This window comes from Carlito syrichta, unplaced genomic scaffold, assembly GCF_000164805.1.
Source record: "Carlito syrichta isolate Samal-C Ts95f unplaced genomic scaffold, Tarsius_syrichta-2.0.1 Scaffold309727, whole genome shotgun sequence".
NCBI lineage: Eukaryota > Metazoa > Chordata > Mammalia > Primates > Tarsiidae > Carlito > Carlito syrichta.
The window spans coordinates 210,572-227,320 of NW_007253823.1; positions in this window are offsets into that span (position 1 = coordinate 210,572).

Genomic DNA, 16,749 nt, shown 5'->3' on the forward strand with positions numbered 1-16,749 from the left:
TCACATCTTTGGTGAAAAGGGGAATGTTTTCTTGGATTACTTCCTGTAATACTTGCTCCAAAGTGTTCTCCATTCCCTTTCTCCTTCTGGGATACCAATCAGACATAGGTTAAGCCTCTTGATATAATTGGATATCTCTTGTAGGCTTTGTTCTTTCTTTCTGAGTTTTCTTTCTAGTTTTTTTACAGATCAGGTTAGTTCCATGTTCTGGTCTTCAATAGACTCTTTCTTCAGCTACATTGATTCTGTTTTCTAAGCTTATCATCTAGTTATTTATTTCCTGGATGAAAAATTTTTTATTGCCAAAATCTCAGTTACAAATTCTTTATTTGGTGCATCTTGTCTTTCTTGAATCTTAGTCACTCTTTCCATCCATCCATTGTTCCTGTCATATTCTGGGGTCAGTCATTGGTGACTTCCATTGTTTGGGCTCGGAGGTCTGACTTTTCAGGAGTTTTCTCTTTGTTACACTTGAAATTACCTGTGGTCTTCCTCTGGTTTTCCTCATTTGTGACAGATCTCTTGCTTTTCTCTTTAGTTCTGTTATTCAGTGTCAGTAGGAGAGGCTTTCACTTCTGTTGCTTGCTCAGCCCTCTATTCCCTGATCCAGGCTCTGAATTTATTCTATTTTGAGACAGAGCTGTGGGTGGGAAGATTTGTTGTATCTTGTAGTTTTGAAAGTTGAATAAGGTGGGAGATAGAGAGTCAGAATTCAGAAGCGACTTGCAGATCACAATATTCACTGATTTTGGTATGTTTTCCCTGAGATCCACTCCCTACCACCACTCTATAATGATGATGCAATGGGTACGTGTGTGTACCCCCTGAGTTCATGATACAGGGACAGAAATGAGAAGCACAGAGAAAAATAGAATTAAATAAGATGGACAAGAATTAAAAAAAAAAACCCAAACAATGAAAGCAGAAACCAAAGCAAAAAAATTTGAACACACTTACATACAGACGTACACACACACCCAGAACAAACTGGAATAGCAACAAAGGGAAATAAAACAAACAACAACCAAAAAAACCTCAGGAAAATTAAACACGCACACACACACATACCCCTAGCACAAAATGAATGGTGAAGAAAAAGAGAAAGACCAAAAAAAAAAGGAATTCAGATTGAACCTTCACACGTATATTGACATACACCTTAAACTAAAAAATAAGAAAAATGAAAGTGAAGAACATAAGAGCAAAAACAAGCAAACAACTGTTATGACCAAACTGCGGGTTTGAATTTTGAAACCTCTATTTAAGATGGTGTCCGAGAGAGTCTATTTTCATAAAAGCTATCGGCCCTGAGTGACATCAGCAAGAAGCTTATAAAGGCAAAATCTACAACTTAGCAACCATGAACTAGCAACTTAGCAATCAATATGGGACTTTTAATTGTTGGGGAGTTTTGATTAATTTTATGTCCCAGGCACAGCCAGTAACTGGAAAGTTCCTGTAGTTCTGCCAACAAGATATGGTTTAAGGTAATTACATAGAGACAAGGTGGAAGAACCATTACACAATGAAGTTACCTTGGATAGGTTTCTAGCAAAATATAAAAACGAAATATGAGAATGTAACAATGGGGTTCTTCAAGGTGTAACATTTGATTTTAGTTAACAAAGCATGCAATTACATGGAACTTGTGGCTCAGGAGTTTTCAAATGGTCAGCAAGAACGGTCAGCATGATCAGCTCAGGGAAACAAAGCTGTGAGTCTGTGGTCAGGGGAACGTTACAACAATTACATGTACACATTGGGGGTTTAATTTTCTGTTCTGCTGGATATTTCACAGCAACAAAAAAACTGATAGATGAACACTCAATCACTCACATACACACTTAAACAGAAAACAATAAACACCAGAAGAAAGAAAAAGAAAAGAAAAAAAGAAGATAAAAAAGGGGAATACAGATCAAACTCTCACATACACATTCATGAACAAAGGAAAAATATTTTTAAAATAGATGAACTAACAAACAAGTAAAAATTTAAAAAAAAATGTATATATATATATTTTGCATTGGAGTCTCTCTGTCACCCAGACTGGAGTGCAGTGGTTGCTCCCGGCCACTGCAACCTCGATCTGCTGGGCTCCGGCGATCCTTCCACCTCACTCTTCCAAATATCTGGAACTACAGGTGCGCGCTACCATGCCCTGCTAATTTTTTGATTTATGGTACAGATGAAATCTCACCAAGTTGCCCAGGTGGGTCTCGAACCCGCAGGCTCAGGCTAAAAATATTTTTTTTTAATTAAAAAGTTAAAAAAAAAAAAGAAAACAACTGTGCCCTCTTGTGAAAACTCTCTAATTGTTCCTCTTGTCTGTTCTACTATCTCCTGCAGAGCTTCCACCTCTTTCACTCTCTCCCTAGTGTCCAGAGCAGGGAAAAAGGAGGGGCAGTGGGAGTGGTGGGGCTGCAGTCCTCCCCTCCCACTCTCGTATGGTCATGGAGATCCCCTACAATGGGTAGGTGCTGGATTGTCTCTTACCCAGGTATGTACTTGCTACTTGTGGGGGTGCCCCAGCCAGCCTATCCTGGAAGGGTATCCTGGAAGGGTTCTTCCATTGCTACTGACATCCAGGCTCCGCCTAGGTTTGTCTCTCTCAGTCATGCCCCAGCTGTGTGGGTCTGATGTTCAAAGGATTGCTGGAGAGGAGGGGGCTTGGATTAACCCCCAACACACCACTGATCTCTTTGGAGTTCTTCCTCATCCTTCTCTGACCACACCCATTGTTCCACAGCTGGATTAGACTCAGCGCTTGTCAGGTCCCTCCGAAGTTTGTAGTTTCAGGATAGTGCCTCTCAGTCACAATCAATTCCTGAGTAGTTTAACCACAAGTCACAGAAATTAGGTCTGTTGCTCTGTGGTAAGCAAGTTGGAGCACTTTCTTGCTCCATTTTCAAGATGCTTTCAGGGTGCCTACTTTGTCTTCTCTGGTGGGACTCTACCTCTGGACTCCCTCCACAGCCTTTGCTGCCAGTGTCTGGTCAGGTGCTGAAGTGTGAGACAAAGCCTGGAGTCTGTGGTCTCTCCTGCTGCAGAGCCTGGACCCAGTAGTCTCTCTCCCCACCACTTCTTCACAGGAAAACTTCTGTCCTTTAAAAAATAACGACTCTCAGCCTCTGCATCCTGGGAATTGCTAGGGACCAAGCAGAGAAGCTGCAGCACAGCTGCTCCACCAGGAGGGCCCTGGCCATTTGCTCATGAGGCCCCACTTAGTCTCAGGCAGAATTTTTTTCCCAGAAAGGGTTTCGTTGATTTTTTTAACAATGGCACTCAGCTTCTGCATCCTGGGAATTCCTAGGGTTCAAGCCAAGCCCAGGAACTAACAAACAGGCAAAACATTTTTTTAAAAAATTTAAATTAAAAAGCTAAAAAAAATAAGAAAAAAACAACTGTGCCCTCTTGTGCAAGCTCTCTAATTGTTCCGCTTGTCTGTTCTACTCTCTCCTGCAGAGCTTCCACCTCTTTCACTCTCTCCTCAGTGTCCGGAGCAGGGAAAAAGGAGGTGCAGTGGGGGTGGTGGGGCTGCAGTCCTCCCCTTCCACTCTCCTATGGTCAGGGAGATCCCTACAATGCCCCCCACTGCACCTCACTCATTCAGCCACTTACTCATCAGCACATACACAAAATTTTCCATACACTCACTCACTCACCTCAGGACTTGCTTAGTCTGACTGACTTGGCCGCCATCTTCCCCATTCCTCCTAGAGAGTTCAGTTTTTTTTTAAAGGTGTCTATCTCTCTGGAGAATTTTTCATTCATGTTCTGAATAGGGTTTTTTTTTTTAATTTCTTTATGCTTGTTTTTAATTTTCTCCTGAAGTTCATTGATCAATTTTATAATCAATATTTTGAATTCTATGTCTAGAATTTCAAAAGTTTCATTTTGCTCAGGGTTTATTGCTGAAGATTTGGTGTGCTCTTTTGAGAGTGTTGGAAAACTCCAATTTTTCATATTATCAGAATTAGTTTTCTGGTTCTGTCTCATTTGGGCAGATGATTTATTTTTATTTGAAGTTGGCAAGGGGCTGACATAAGCACTGTAGGGTTCCCTTGGGTATGTATAGCCTTGATGTGGTGAGTTTCTCAATTTCCAGATGTAGCAGTCCTGTGTTATGTACCTGAACTGGCTCAGGGCATCCTAAGTGGCTGGAGTGGTTTGGAAAGTGTTGTTAACTGGCATTTGGTCTCAGACCTTTCTAAAGCTGACGTATTGGATCTGATTGCCAGGAGGTGGTATTTGTTGTAGAAAGCCAGTTGCAACAGATGCTGTAGGGTTTCTCTTTGGCAAATAGATTTTTTAAAATAACTTTTAATTCTACAGTAAATGTTTTTTCTATTTTTTTTTCTGGTTTTACATGTATAGATATAAGTAAATATATATATGTAATATATGTGTATATATTAACAGTTTTAGCAGAATTGGGAATATAATAAGAATATAGTTTTATTGCTTTTCTGTTAACATTTTACCTTGAGAATTTTTCCAGAAATAAAATTACTATAGCTATGCAATTTTCATCATATAAATTACTTATAATTTATTCAATTTGGGGGGGTTTTAGTTTATGTCCAGAAACATTATTCATTATTCTTAAAATAATTTCACAAGGAAATGTCCTGATACATAAATCTTATCTCTATAAATCTGTCCATTCATCTCTCTAACCCCCTGGGTTACAGCGCCTTGAACGGACTGGCCACTCCATCTGAATGAAGGAAAAAGGGATTAATACATGCTTATCTAATAAAATATTTTATATTTTCTTTAAATAAACTAGAGAAAAAAATAAATACTTTTTATCGAGTTCTGACAATATGGTATGTAAAATTCAAATCCTCCTTCCTAGTTTCCCAACTTACCCACTACAATCTGCATTCTCCCTAGTCTGGCCACTTAAGAATACTTTTTATTCTGGAAGAAAATGATCCCAGGTACATGTTGGGTACTCTAGTCTCTGGGAAGTTGGAAAACTTAATGACCTTGAAGTTAGCTGATGGGTCTTCAAATCCAGAAGGTGCACCTTTCTAACTGTGTCACTTTGTTTGAGTGACTGAATTTACCTATTTCATAGTTTCTCATCTTTGAACAGAGATGACAACCACTTCAAAGCATTGTTTTTGAAGATATGTAAAAAGAGCTCTAAATGAAATGCCTGGCTTATCAGAAGACCTTAATAAAGAGCTCCTATTATCATTATTAGTATATTATCATTAATGGATAATAAAAGATGTCCTGGGGAAGTAAAAAGGCATAGAACTATTTTCTTTGAATTGCATAAACTGTGTTTTAGAGCTAAAACAAATTACTGCATGCTCTAAAATAAAATATCTGATATTAATGTTAATATTATTAATATTAATATTACTAATATTAATCATAAAGGTACATATTAGTACACATATATGAAAAATTTCCTTCTGATAGTTTCAAGTCTATTTAAAAGATCCCATTAAAGAGTATAAAGATAAGAAGTAGGAAATTATACCTCAATATAGGCTTTTTATACTAAAATGAGATAGTTGTCATGTAGATAAAAGAGTCTCAATATATAGATTTTCATTAATCCTATAAATAAAAAACACTATAAACTTAAACCAGTGAGAAAAATGGTTACAATTTAATTTTCATGATACAACACCGAAAGTATACATAAAATAGTCTTAGTGAATGGATCAGGTGAAAATCTTATTCTTCATTAGCTCACACTAATCTTTCCATTTTCTTGCCTCCAGGGGAGAAAAGCATTATTAACATGGTTTTCCATCCACCACCACAAAACTTTTAATTGTCGAGCAAATGAAGTCTTGTCTCCTGATATACATTCAAAAAGCTCAGGAGCACCTTTCCTTTTCCTTGGAAATAAGGGAAGCCTAAGCCTTTTTCATTAAAACAAAAGAGAATTTCGATTTAGACAGTTAATTTCATACATAATCATTTTTTCAACACATGAGCGCTCTCTTCTCTCCGCTTTGTAATATATCCACTGGTAATAAGGGAGAGGTGGATTAGGCTAAACTAATTGCAACATGAGTGATAAAGACAATTACAAAGGAAAGCAGTTACCATTTTTTGTATTCTAAAGTGGAGTTGAAGGTTAGTGTTTCCTATTCTTCAATTAAATTAATGTAGACAGAAGACAAACCATATGTAATTTTTTCGAGGAAAAAAAATGCCTCCCAGTGATCCCTCATGTTGTGGTAGAAAAACTCATTTTCTTGGGTATGTGTCTGATGAGCCATTTACTTACAGTCATCTACCAAGAACCACTCATACAGATAAACACTTCTGCTCTACCTGTTCCACTCCCCTCCCCCCACCTTCTGCACTAGTCTTGCTGCTACTCCATTAGAGTAATAACAAAACTAACAAACATCAGGCAAAACCCTGAGCAAAAATATGTGTTTACAGGGACATGGGAGGCGAAGAAGCATATTCCTGTAAACCCAAAAAATAAAGAATAACTTAGATAAAATTACCAAAAGACAAGACATCAAATTGAGCTAGAATGTCTTCACAGTAACATCTCCATACTCAAAATATTTTCTGACCCTTAGCTTGAATTATTTGCATCCTTTGATATGTTGCCAAATGTTAAGAGCTCAGGGTTTTGGTTGATGTAAGAAACCTCTGTGTTGAAAATAAAATTATGTCTAGAAGGGTCATAGGGCTTTTTTTTTTTTTGTCTGTTTATGTATATGTTTAAGTTTGCCTGCTCAGAAAGCTTTTCTTTTCATAGCTAGCTGAGATAGTTGCACAGAAGAAATGGAAAAGATTTAACACTGAGAAGAATAGCATGTGAATTTAGATATTATATACGTTGAATAAAGGAGAGTAAAGGGGCACAAATTTAGTTTCACAGAATATGACTGGGGCAAAAATATGATACAAAGTACTGAAAAGAGGCAAAGAAGTGAGGGAGAGACACAGAAAAAGAAACAGCAGTAAACAAATGACTTCTATTTAACATATGTTCAAGTTCTGTCCTATTTCCAGCAAAAAGGGAGAAAGCTTTATTTCCTTATCACTGGGTCAGATAGCAGTTGTCTCTACCATGAGGAAATCTGTTTCTTGGGGTACTAACATAATTTACTTGAGCTACAGATTAGATTATTTTTTGGTTGACCAGGTGGCCCAAGTAACAGATTATACTCTTAATTGTAGGTAAAAAAAAGTTGTCCCATGTTCCAGACAACTTAAGGAATATGTTATTTTTCTTTAAGTAACAATAGTGAAATCATTTGTAACCTTATATTTTATGGTATTTTGACTAAAAGATGCATTTTTATTTATTATTTTGAATTTATAAAAAAAGGCATAAGATTGGGGTGCATCTCTTCTAAATACGATGGTTTTACTTTTATGAACAATTTGTAAGTCTGTAACTTACAACTGTGTAACGAAACAAATTACAATTATTAGGAATAAAAGAATTCATAGGGAAAAATATAAACGGAAAGAAAGGGGCTTTATCTTCCCTGTTGAAAGTAAGAACAGTAATTTCTCTCCTCTTTTTTCTCAGAGCATTTGTCTTGGAAAACTTGTAAGTATTTCTCCTCTCTTTGGAAAACTACAAAGCCCTTTATCTGCTTCATGACCCAGGAATGTCTTTCTTTAAGACCTGGGAGTCATCTTGTTTTGTTAAATTAAATTTCGTTTTCTTTAAATTAATGTTAACTTAAAACTGCTTCCTTATATACTTTAAATTCAGCCTACTGTATGTGTAAACAGACCGTAACTATTCTTATACCAATCACCAAGTTTTGACCAATCAAAAATAGTCAATATTTCAAATAAGGTTAACACCAAACTATATCCAATCCAGTTGTTTCTGTACCTCAATTTTGTTTTATGTATGTCACTTTCCTTTTTCTGCCCATAAATCGTCTCTGACCTCAGGCAGCTCCAGAGCCTCTGTGAATCTATTTTGCTGCCCAATTCATGAATTATTGTTGCTTGATTAAACTCTGTTAAATTTAATTTGTCTGAAGTTTTTCTTTCTAACACTTTGAAACATTTAACATCAAGGGAAATCGCACCCCTATCTCCCAATCTCTTTAGGAGAATAAGAACCTAATTTCTGTAGGTTCTTTAAGTTTCAAACAACCTCCTGTCATAAACATATGAGAAGTTTCAGATAAAACCAATTAGCTAACACAGATGGTCACCCAAATTACCAGGTAAAGTTAGAATGAATTATGTATGACAAATGGTGCTGTCAAATCCTTTTACTTGAGGACTAGTTATTGTTTATACTGAATCATGTATGTAATGGGTTGTATTTGCTTGGCTACATAAGGAGTGGGATGTCTTTATATCTTTGCAATTTCTTAGCAGATTGCCTGTGATGCATATCATAATCTGGTTTAATGCTCATTCAATATTAAAGTGTGTTTTTTTTTTCTCTGTCTACTACCTTAGTGGAGAAAATTTCTGGCTTGAGAGACAACTTGGTTTTAAAGCAGATTTCCCAACAAACTCAAATTTGTGCTACTATATAATGCCACTGCTTTAATGCATTTATATATACTCTATTTCATTGCAGTATTTGAAGTTATTTATAAGTATAAATATTTTAAAATATTAATAGATGAATACAATGTTTAAAAATAAAAATTCATTTATAATATATGAGAGAGATGTTTATAGTGCAGAAATGCATTTTATAAGGTCCAAACAATTAAGTAAGTTGAACTTCATTATAGGCAAAGAATAAGGAAAACATGATCACTTATAACATTCATACTGTCCATGAGACAACAGCAAATGAATTGCTCAGCAAAAGTGAAAATTTCCTGGCCCAGAGTTCTGAGATGCCTTTCTCATGAATATTCATAAAAGGCATACCGAGTGATCTTCTGAAAAATACTGTCAGCACCCTTCCTTTAACACAAAAAATACATAAGTCCATACAGTTGTTTATATAATGTCCATCAGTACAATGTAAGAGCATGATCTTAATATAAAATGTAGTTAAAGCAGATAGAAGTTAAAGCAATAGGCTTAAAATTTGTACTCTCTGATGGTTTAACCTTCTGTGGGTTATATTTTAAATTTTGCAAACAGTGGATTACTTTTATGCATTCATCCTTGAATGAGGTTTCTTCTAATCAGGTAAAAGCAATTGACTGTTGTATTCTCTAGTAAGAGCCTGCATGCAGGCATTCTGTGCTGATGCTCAAAGGCAGACCCACGTACTTAAAAAATAAATAAATTAGAGGCTAAGATCTTATGGAAGTGATGCACTAAATTATTACTCCACACATACAAATGAATGGACTGAAGAAGTAGTGGACAAAAAGCCACGCTAGCCCGTCTCTGGCAAGATAGCAAAAAGATAACCTGTAAATCTTAGTGGTGCAAAAATAAAATTAAAAAATGACAAAAAAAAAAGAAAAACCTAGAAATACTGGATAAAATACATAGGTTAGCTTTCACAAAAAAAATTTCCAGGGGCTCAAATTATAGGAAATTCCCAAACAAAGGGTAATTAGCTGGTGTCCCAGCAGCCACAATAAAGCTTGCATTTCTTTGGCTCGTTGAGGCTTTAGTTTAAATGGTGACGGGAGATGAGGCCATGGACCCAAAGGAGGTGGGAAGTTGGCATCAGAATCATCATATAAACCTGATATATTTGAAAGGCTTTCTCCCAACATTGACAGGGCGGGCTAGAAACAGTTACAGGGTTTACAGTGTTTCTTTTGCATCAAATTCTACACCCGCCCACATACTCACCCGCTTCACCCACCTCATACTCCTAAGCAGCACATCATGAAAAAAGCAACAGAAAAGTTTGAAAAAAAATCATGTATCAAATAACATTGAGTGCGGTGACACCACTGATATGTAGGCTGTTATTTTCTAATTAATTCCTACAAACATCTGGAGTTCCCCCATTTCTTTCATTAGTACCATCAACCTTCATGCCACTAAGCTCAAAATCTTCTTTTCAGACTTCATACATACAAACACATATAATATGCTCTACTTCTACATTTGCATTTGTTTCTTTTCTTTGAACTTAAGGGCTCTGCACTGTGTGTGTGTGTGTGTGTGTGTGTGTGTGTGTGTGTGTGTACTCATGAAACAGATAGTGAAGATGGTATTTCATAATTTCAATTTTTTGGAGATTATTGAAGTTTTAAAACCATTGCTATTTTAAGTAATGAAACAAGCTTATGATAAAGTAATATGTATATAGAAAACGCATGGAAGAGGAAGGAATATACATTTATTTAAACCATTGAGCACAGAACGCCCATTAATATATAATGCTGAAAGATCTTAACTGAGAACTTACATTTCTTTGCGTAGAGGAAATATAGTAAAACCAATTTCAGCTCGTAATGATAAATGTCATTCTGAATATTTTTTATTTCTGGATGTCTCTAAATTTATTTCTTTAAATAGCAAATTTTTTCATCTATAGAGTTTAGGCAGAGATAACTTTATTGGAGTTTTCTATATTGAATCCAAATCCTATTGGCCTGAACCTACACCTGAATTTAAAGGCCAATAATCTATTAGCATTAGAGATATGCTACTATAGTGGAAAACAGAAATTTGACAGCCACAGTGAAGAGTTGGAATTTTTAAAAAATTGTGGGGTAAACAAATATAAAGGAAACTGAAGTTAGTAATTTTAAACGAGTGTTATCGTTGAAATTTAAGAAACAGTTGATTTGTTCTGTTCTAATGACTGGAGAGCACTACCTATACCTTCAAATTTCATGAAAGATGGGAGTGAAATCCATAAGCTTTTTCATAAGTGCTCAATATATGATTAATTAGTTATTTCTGAAAAGTACTGTTTTGAAAAGAGGGAAAAGGACAAGTAACATGTTGAACACCAAGCCAATATTTGACCTATATTCAAGTGTAAAGAATGCCTCATTGACTATGAAGGACATGGAGAGAGGGAGAAGCCAGATCCTTGCAACTTAATAGCAAGAAAAATAATGAAAACAAGGCTATGTGATTCTATATTTATTCTCACGATATAGGAAGACCTTTCTAAAGTACAATACCATTAAAAATTCTACAAATTTAACTAGAAAAAAACGATAATGTTTATTTATTCTTACATTATGGACATAATTCTAAAACAAGACAATTTTTGATAAGCCTCACACCACACACTTTGGTAAAAATTTCATTACCACACGAGCAAATAACAAGCTACAAATAAGCCAATAATACTCCAAGATATGAAAATACTTCATTAGGGTCAAGCACAGTGGCTCATGCCTATAATCCTGGTGCTTTGGGAGGCTGAAGCAGGAGGATCATTTGAGGCCAGCGGTTCAAGACCAGCTTGGGCAACATAACAAATTCATCTCTAAAAATATTTTACAAAATTAGCCAGGAGGGTTGTGCATGCCTACAGTCCCAGCTATTCAGCAGGATGAGGCAAGAAGATCACTTGAGCCTGGAAGTTGGAGTCTTTACTGAGATATAACCATGCCACTTGTCTTCAGCCTGGGCAACAGTAGGAAAGTCTGACTGCATAACATTAAAAAAGCTAATAAGCATAATATCCCCAACCACGAGTCATCAGAAGAATGCCTTTTTTGTTGTTTTGATTGTTATTGTTTTCTGCTCTTAAAATTGAATCCAACAAAACAAAACCTACTGTAATAAATAATTCTTGTAACAGTTCAGTGGAATAGCCTCTTATATAATATTGGTAGAAATAATAAGTATTTTTTCAAAGTATTTTGGCAATGCAGACATACTCTGTTTAGTACTAAACTTCACAATGTGAATTTGTGATTTTATTTGTTTTTAAAGTATTTCCCTAAAAAAAGGGAAGAGATAGATAGATGATACAGATGGATAGACAGAACTATGTCTATGTATAGATAGATAAATAGATATAGATACACCCTTTGTAACATCACTTTAATGTATATTTATATTCATGCTTTGCGTGCAACTTCTTGCTCTGGCCCTATAAGAGTTAACAAGGCAGACACCATTATATACGTTGTCCAGTGAGGACTAGAACACCACAAACTTTATTGTCCACAGTGTTCTGCATTAGTCTGTCCTGAGTTACATGTAATCTGAAATTTGTGGTATTTACTTTATAGTTGATTTTCATTCTGATACTTCCTTTTCTTTCCATATTTATTGTGTGATGAAATAGTAAAAAATAGGCAATGCAACAAGGGAAACAAAGAACATATATAATCGATAAATCTTCATGTTAACTGAATGAATTAAAGACTGGTTGACAGGGCCATTGTCTTGCTAGTCTCTGGTGTGGCCATATACTCTTGGAGTTATGGCTGTCGCCATCCTTCCCAGCTTTGGTCCCCTCCCCCACCTTGGGGACGTGAATCTTCTCTCTCCCTTCTCTTTCTTGCTCTAATTTACTTTTAAATAAACTTTAAAAAAAATAAGTAAAATAAAGACTGGCTGACATATTCCAGGGAACAGGAGAGAAGGCAGAAATTAGCAAGCAATTAGGGTTGTGAGAATCTTTGACGTTCTGAAGCACATCACATCTGAAGTCCAGTCTGGGAAGACTAACCAAGAATTATATAATGAAATTTTGGAGACTGTAGCCTAGAGCAAGTAGAAGACCATCATAGAATACCAAGAAAGGATCTCCAAGAATACACATAGCTCTTGTTCAAATAAAGTCCCATATCTAAGAACAATGAGCTACATTGAACCATTCATGTATATCACAAATCCTTTAAAATAAATTTCTCTTTCTTTCTTTCTCTCTCTCTCCCTCCCTCCCTCCCTCTCTCTCTCTCTCTCTCTCTCTCTCTCTCTCTCTTTCTTTCTTGAGTTGGAGTCTCACTCTGTCGCCCAGACTGGAGTGCTCCCGGCCACCGCAGCCTCGACCTGCTGGGCTCCGGCGATCCTTCCGCCTCAGCCTTCCGAGTAGCTGGAATTACAGGCATATGCTACCACACCCGGCTGATTTTTTGATTTATTGTAGAGATGAGGTCTCCCCGAGTTGCCCAGGTGGGTCTCGAACCCACAGGCTCAGGCAATCCACTCACCTCAGCTTCCCAAAGCGCGGGATTAGAGGCTGAGCAGATTAATTTCAAAACAGCTATATCTGCTCATAGAAATCCATCCTAAGAAAATAATCAGGATCTATATGCAAGATTGCTTATCAAATTGTTATACATAATAGCAATTAAATATCTATAAAACACATATTCAACAATATGCAGAGTTGGAGAAAATAACTGTCTAAAATTACTTCATATACTTAATATATGCAATGTATTATTGAGTAAAAATCAAAGCAGGGCACAGACAGTATGGTATTATTCCAATATTGTCAATATCTTATGTACCTGTAATATTACTTCTTCTATTGAGAAAGAAGTGATCACTGATAGCAGATGATGTTATTAGTAATATTTGTATTCTTTCCTTTATTCTGAAATGTAATATATATTATCACAATTATCTATTAACAGTCTATTTAGAATTAAAAAATTGAAAGTGTTTGGTCAATCATTCTAGTGATTAATTGAATAGCAGATTTCTTTTTGTTTATTCTGAAGTTCTTTTTAATAAAATGCAATGATATTCTAAATTGCACACGTTGTAATTTATTTAAAGACGTCTATCAATACAGTGGTTCTCAGGATCCAGACTTCTATTCTTTCATTTACTACATTTGCCTAAGAATGCAATTCTAAATGTCGTTTTGTGCATACTCTATGTGCTATTTGCCGAGTCACTATCACAACTGGTGAATTTACTAAAAACTGGTGAATTTTGAAAAAGCTGAAATGTTAAATTGACAGAGCAATCATAAACAAAACAAGTATAATGTCAAGTCTAATGGTACTGTTAACATTTTTGAAAATGCTAAGATATTCTCTTGTAAAGAATGGAACTCGAAGAAAATTATTTTTAAAAAACTAACAAATGTCATTACTTATTACCTCCCAGTTCAACAGAATAAAACTCCTACTACCTTGGAGTTGCAAGGGTTACTCAAAAGTTTGAAGATATTTGGGAATTAGGATTTTTTTCCCCTTTGTCTCTCAGTCACTTTCTGAAGATATCTGACCACTTCACCTGAAAAAGCCTATCCTTGATAATTAAAATTCTCATAAGAGCAGCAAGATTATACATACTTTTTGCTTTCTATTGTCCTGCAAATTTCACATTTATTTTATATTTTCATAAAATTAAATTTTCCAGTAGTGGGGATAGTATGTGTTGTATGGTGTGGTGGTGGGGATGGCTCTATATTTATAATAATCTTTTAAAGTTAATTTTTTAAAACACAGTGTTTTGAAATAGGGAGTTATGCTTACTAATTATTTTTCTAATTTCCTATGCAGGTAGAAAACAACTATATTATTTTTCTCATCCTACTTGACTATATACCGAACAATCAATGCCTTATCTTTACATGTTTTCCTCTTTACATATTTTCCCAAATAAATATCACTATCAACTAACTTTGTTTTATTCTACAGAATAAATAGAGCTAAGTTTTCTGTCGATCAATTTGTTTTCTCTTACTATTTTGTGAACATCTTCCCCATCCCACCCTACCCCCATCTTTTCCTAACTCCCAACATTCCCACCTCAGGATAGAAAATAACCTCTGGACAATTTTGTGTCATTTCACATGGCAAAGACTATTCCTTAAATTACTTTAAGCAACAATGGCAATAACAACAATAAAAGCCCCTAAATAATTGCAAATTACATACAAACTGTAATAAGTGCAATTAAACACAATTCACTATGACCATTAGGTCACTCTCTTTTCAGTAAGTAACATTAAGGCCAGAGGAATGACTGGAATACATTTAATATAATCAAAGAGGGCTAACATACATCACTTTTAGAAAATGCACTTAACAGAGCCTTAACAGGGGTTAGGCAAAGCGAAGTTCTACTCCATGCCCTTATCCTGAATACTTGTGCAGAATAGAAGTAACTCAAATTGCTTTCCCTGAGAGTTTGGCAAACACCAAAGCTCTTGCTGTGTATTTTCCATTATTCTGGAATAATTCATTAGCAAACATTATAAGTTGGCAGTATCACAGATATGCATTAGAATACAATCATTCTTTCTTTCTCTCCCTCTATTTCATAAATAAAATGCGTTTAGTCAGTAACTCCTGCAAAAGAAAACTGCTACTTTTAAAAATAGTGTTATTTACAAAATTTAATGAGATTTAGAACAAAATAAATGAACTGAATGCCTTCCAATGCCAGTTATATAAGAATATATTAGTACTTTTATCTGCAAATGATATTATTTATTATACTTGTTATATTTTAGGCACTATTCAAATTATGTTAAGATGTATTAATTTACTTAATCTTTCCAAAGAGGTGAGTAATATTATGACCTCTATATTATAGACTAGAAATATCTATGAGACTAGGAAGTTAAGCAATCCAAGATCACACAGTAGTAAATAGGACAGATGAGTTTCAAATTCAGGCATTTTGACCCTGAAGTCTGTGATCTTAAATATAAAACTATTCTTCCTCTTAAGCACAATGGTGTGTGTGTGTATAAGTGTGTGTTTGGAAGAAAGACAGCAACATCTACACTACTATATTAACAAGAGTAGTCTTAGTATGTCAAACAGAGAGAAATCAAACAGAAAACATCCAGGATAAAATAATATATCTTTATATTTAAATGCAATCATGAAAGTTAGTAAGAATGATATCTTGAGGTAATAAAATAGCTTTTACCAAATAACAATAACTAAAATACCAACATAGTATAATATTTATTATGTCCTAGACACTAAGTGCCTTATATGATTATTTTAAGTCTCACAAACACCATAACATCTGGGAACTGTTATTACACCTACAGATAAGAGAATGAAAATTCAGGGATACACAAAATCTTCTGCCCGACCCTACTAAGCGGCTTATGTCATTCAAACATTGATTATAAGATATTTAAAAAAACAAATGCAATAGAGAATATTTGGAAAGAAAAAATCCACTCCTGTGTAGACTTGCTGAAAATCTAGAAATGCTCCTCACAGAGTAATTTTTTTTTCTTTCTATCAGGAAGTTACCATTTTAGGAAACTTAATGATTTTGATTCAGGTATGGAGGATCTATAGCTTCTGTACCAAATCTTGAGAGTTATTAGAAATACATTTTTATTCATATTATACAATAGGATGTACAAAATTTAGTGAAATTTCATTAAATACAATTATAGATAAGTTATTATGCTATGTTGTATCACTAGAGGAAAATAAAATATTAATTCAAAATATTAATGCAATGTCATTCGTTATATTTTTAACCATTTTAATTGTTTTTCTTTAAATCTCATACCATGATTCTGAGAAAACAAACCAAAATCAGAATATTATAATTATTCTATCACTATCACTGAGAACCTGCAGAGCAGAAGTTATTATCAGTCTAATGGTACAGAAGTCATTATTTCTTGGAAGGTAATTATTTTTTCTATATGAATTCAAAAAACATAGTACTTCTTGTGCATCAACATTGTCTGAGAAACCTTAATTGATTTAGCAAATGTTAACCACCTATTAAGTACCAGTCATGGACACTCACATGCATATTCTCTCATGTAAAATATGTGGCTTTTTGTTGAATAAAGTGATGTTTTGTTCTCTGATCTTAACATTTTGGAAAAAAAATTTAAACAACAAAAGTAGCGACTAACATTTATTAATCATATACATATTTTTTAACCAGGTACAAGAAATATATATATATATATATGTGTGT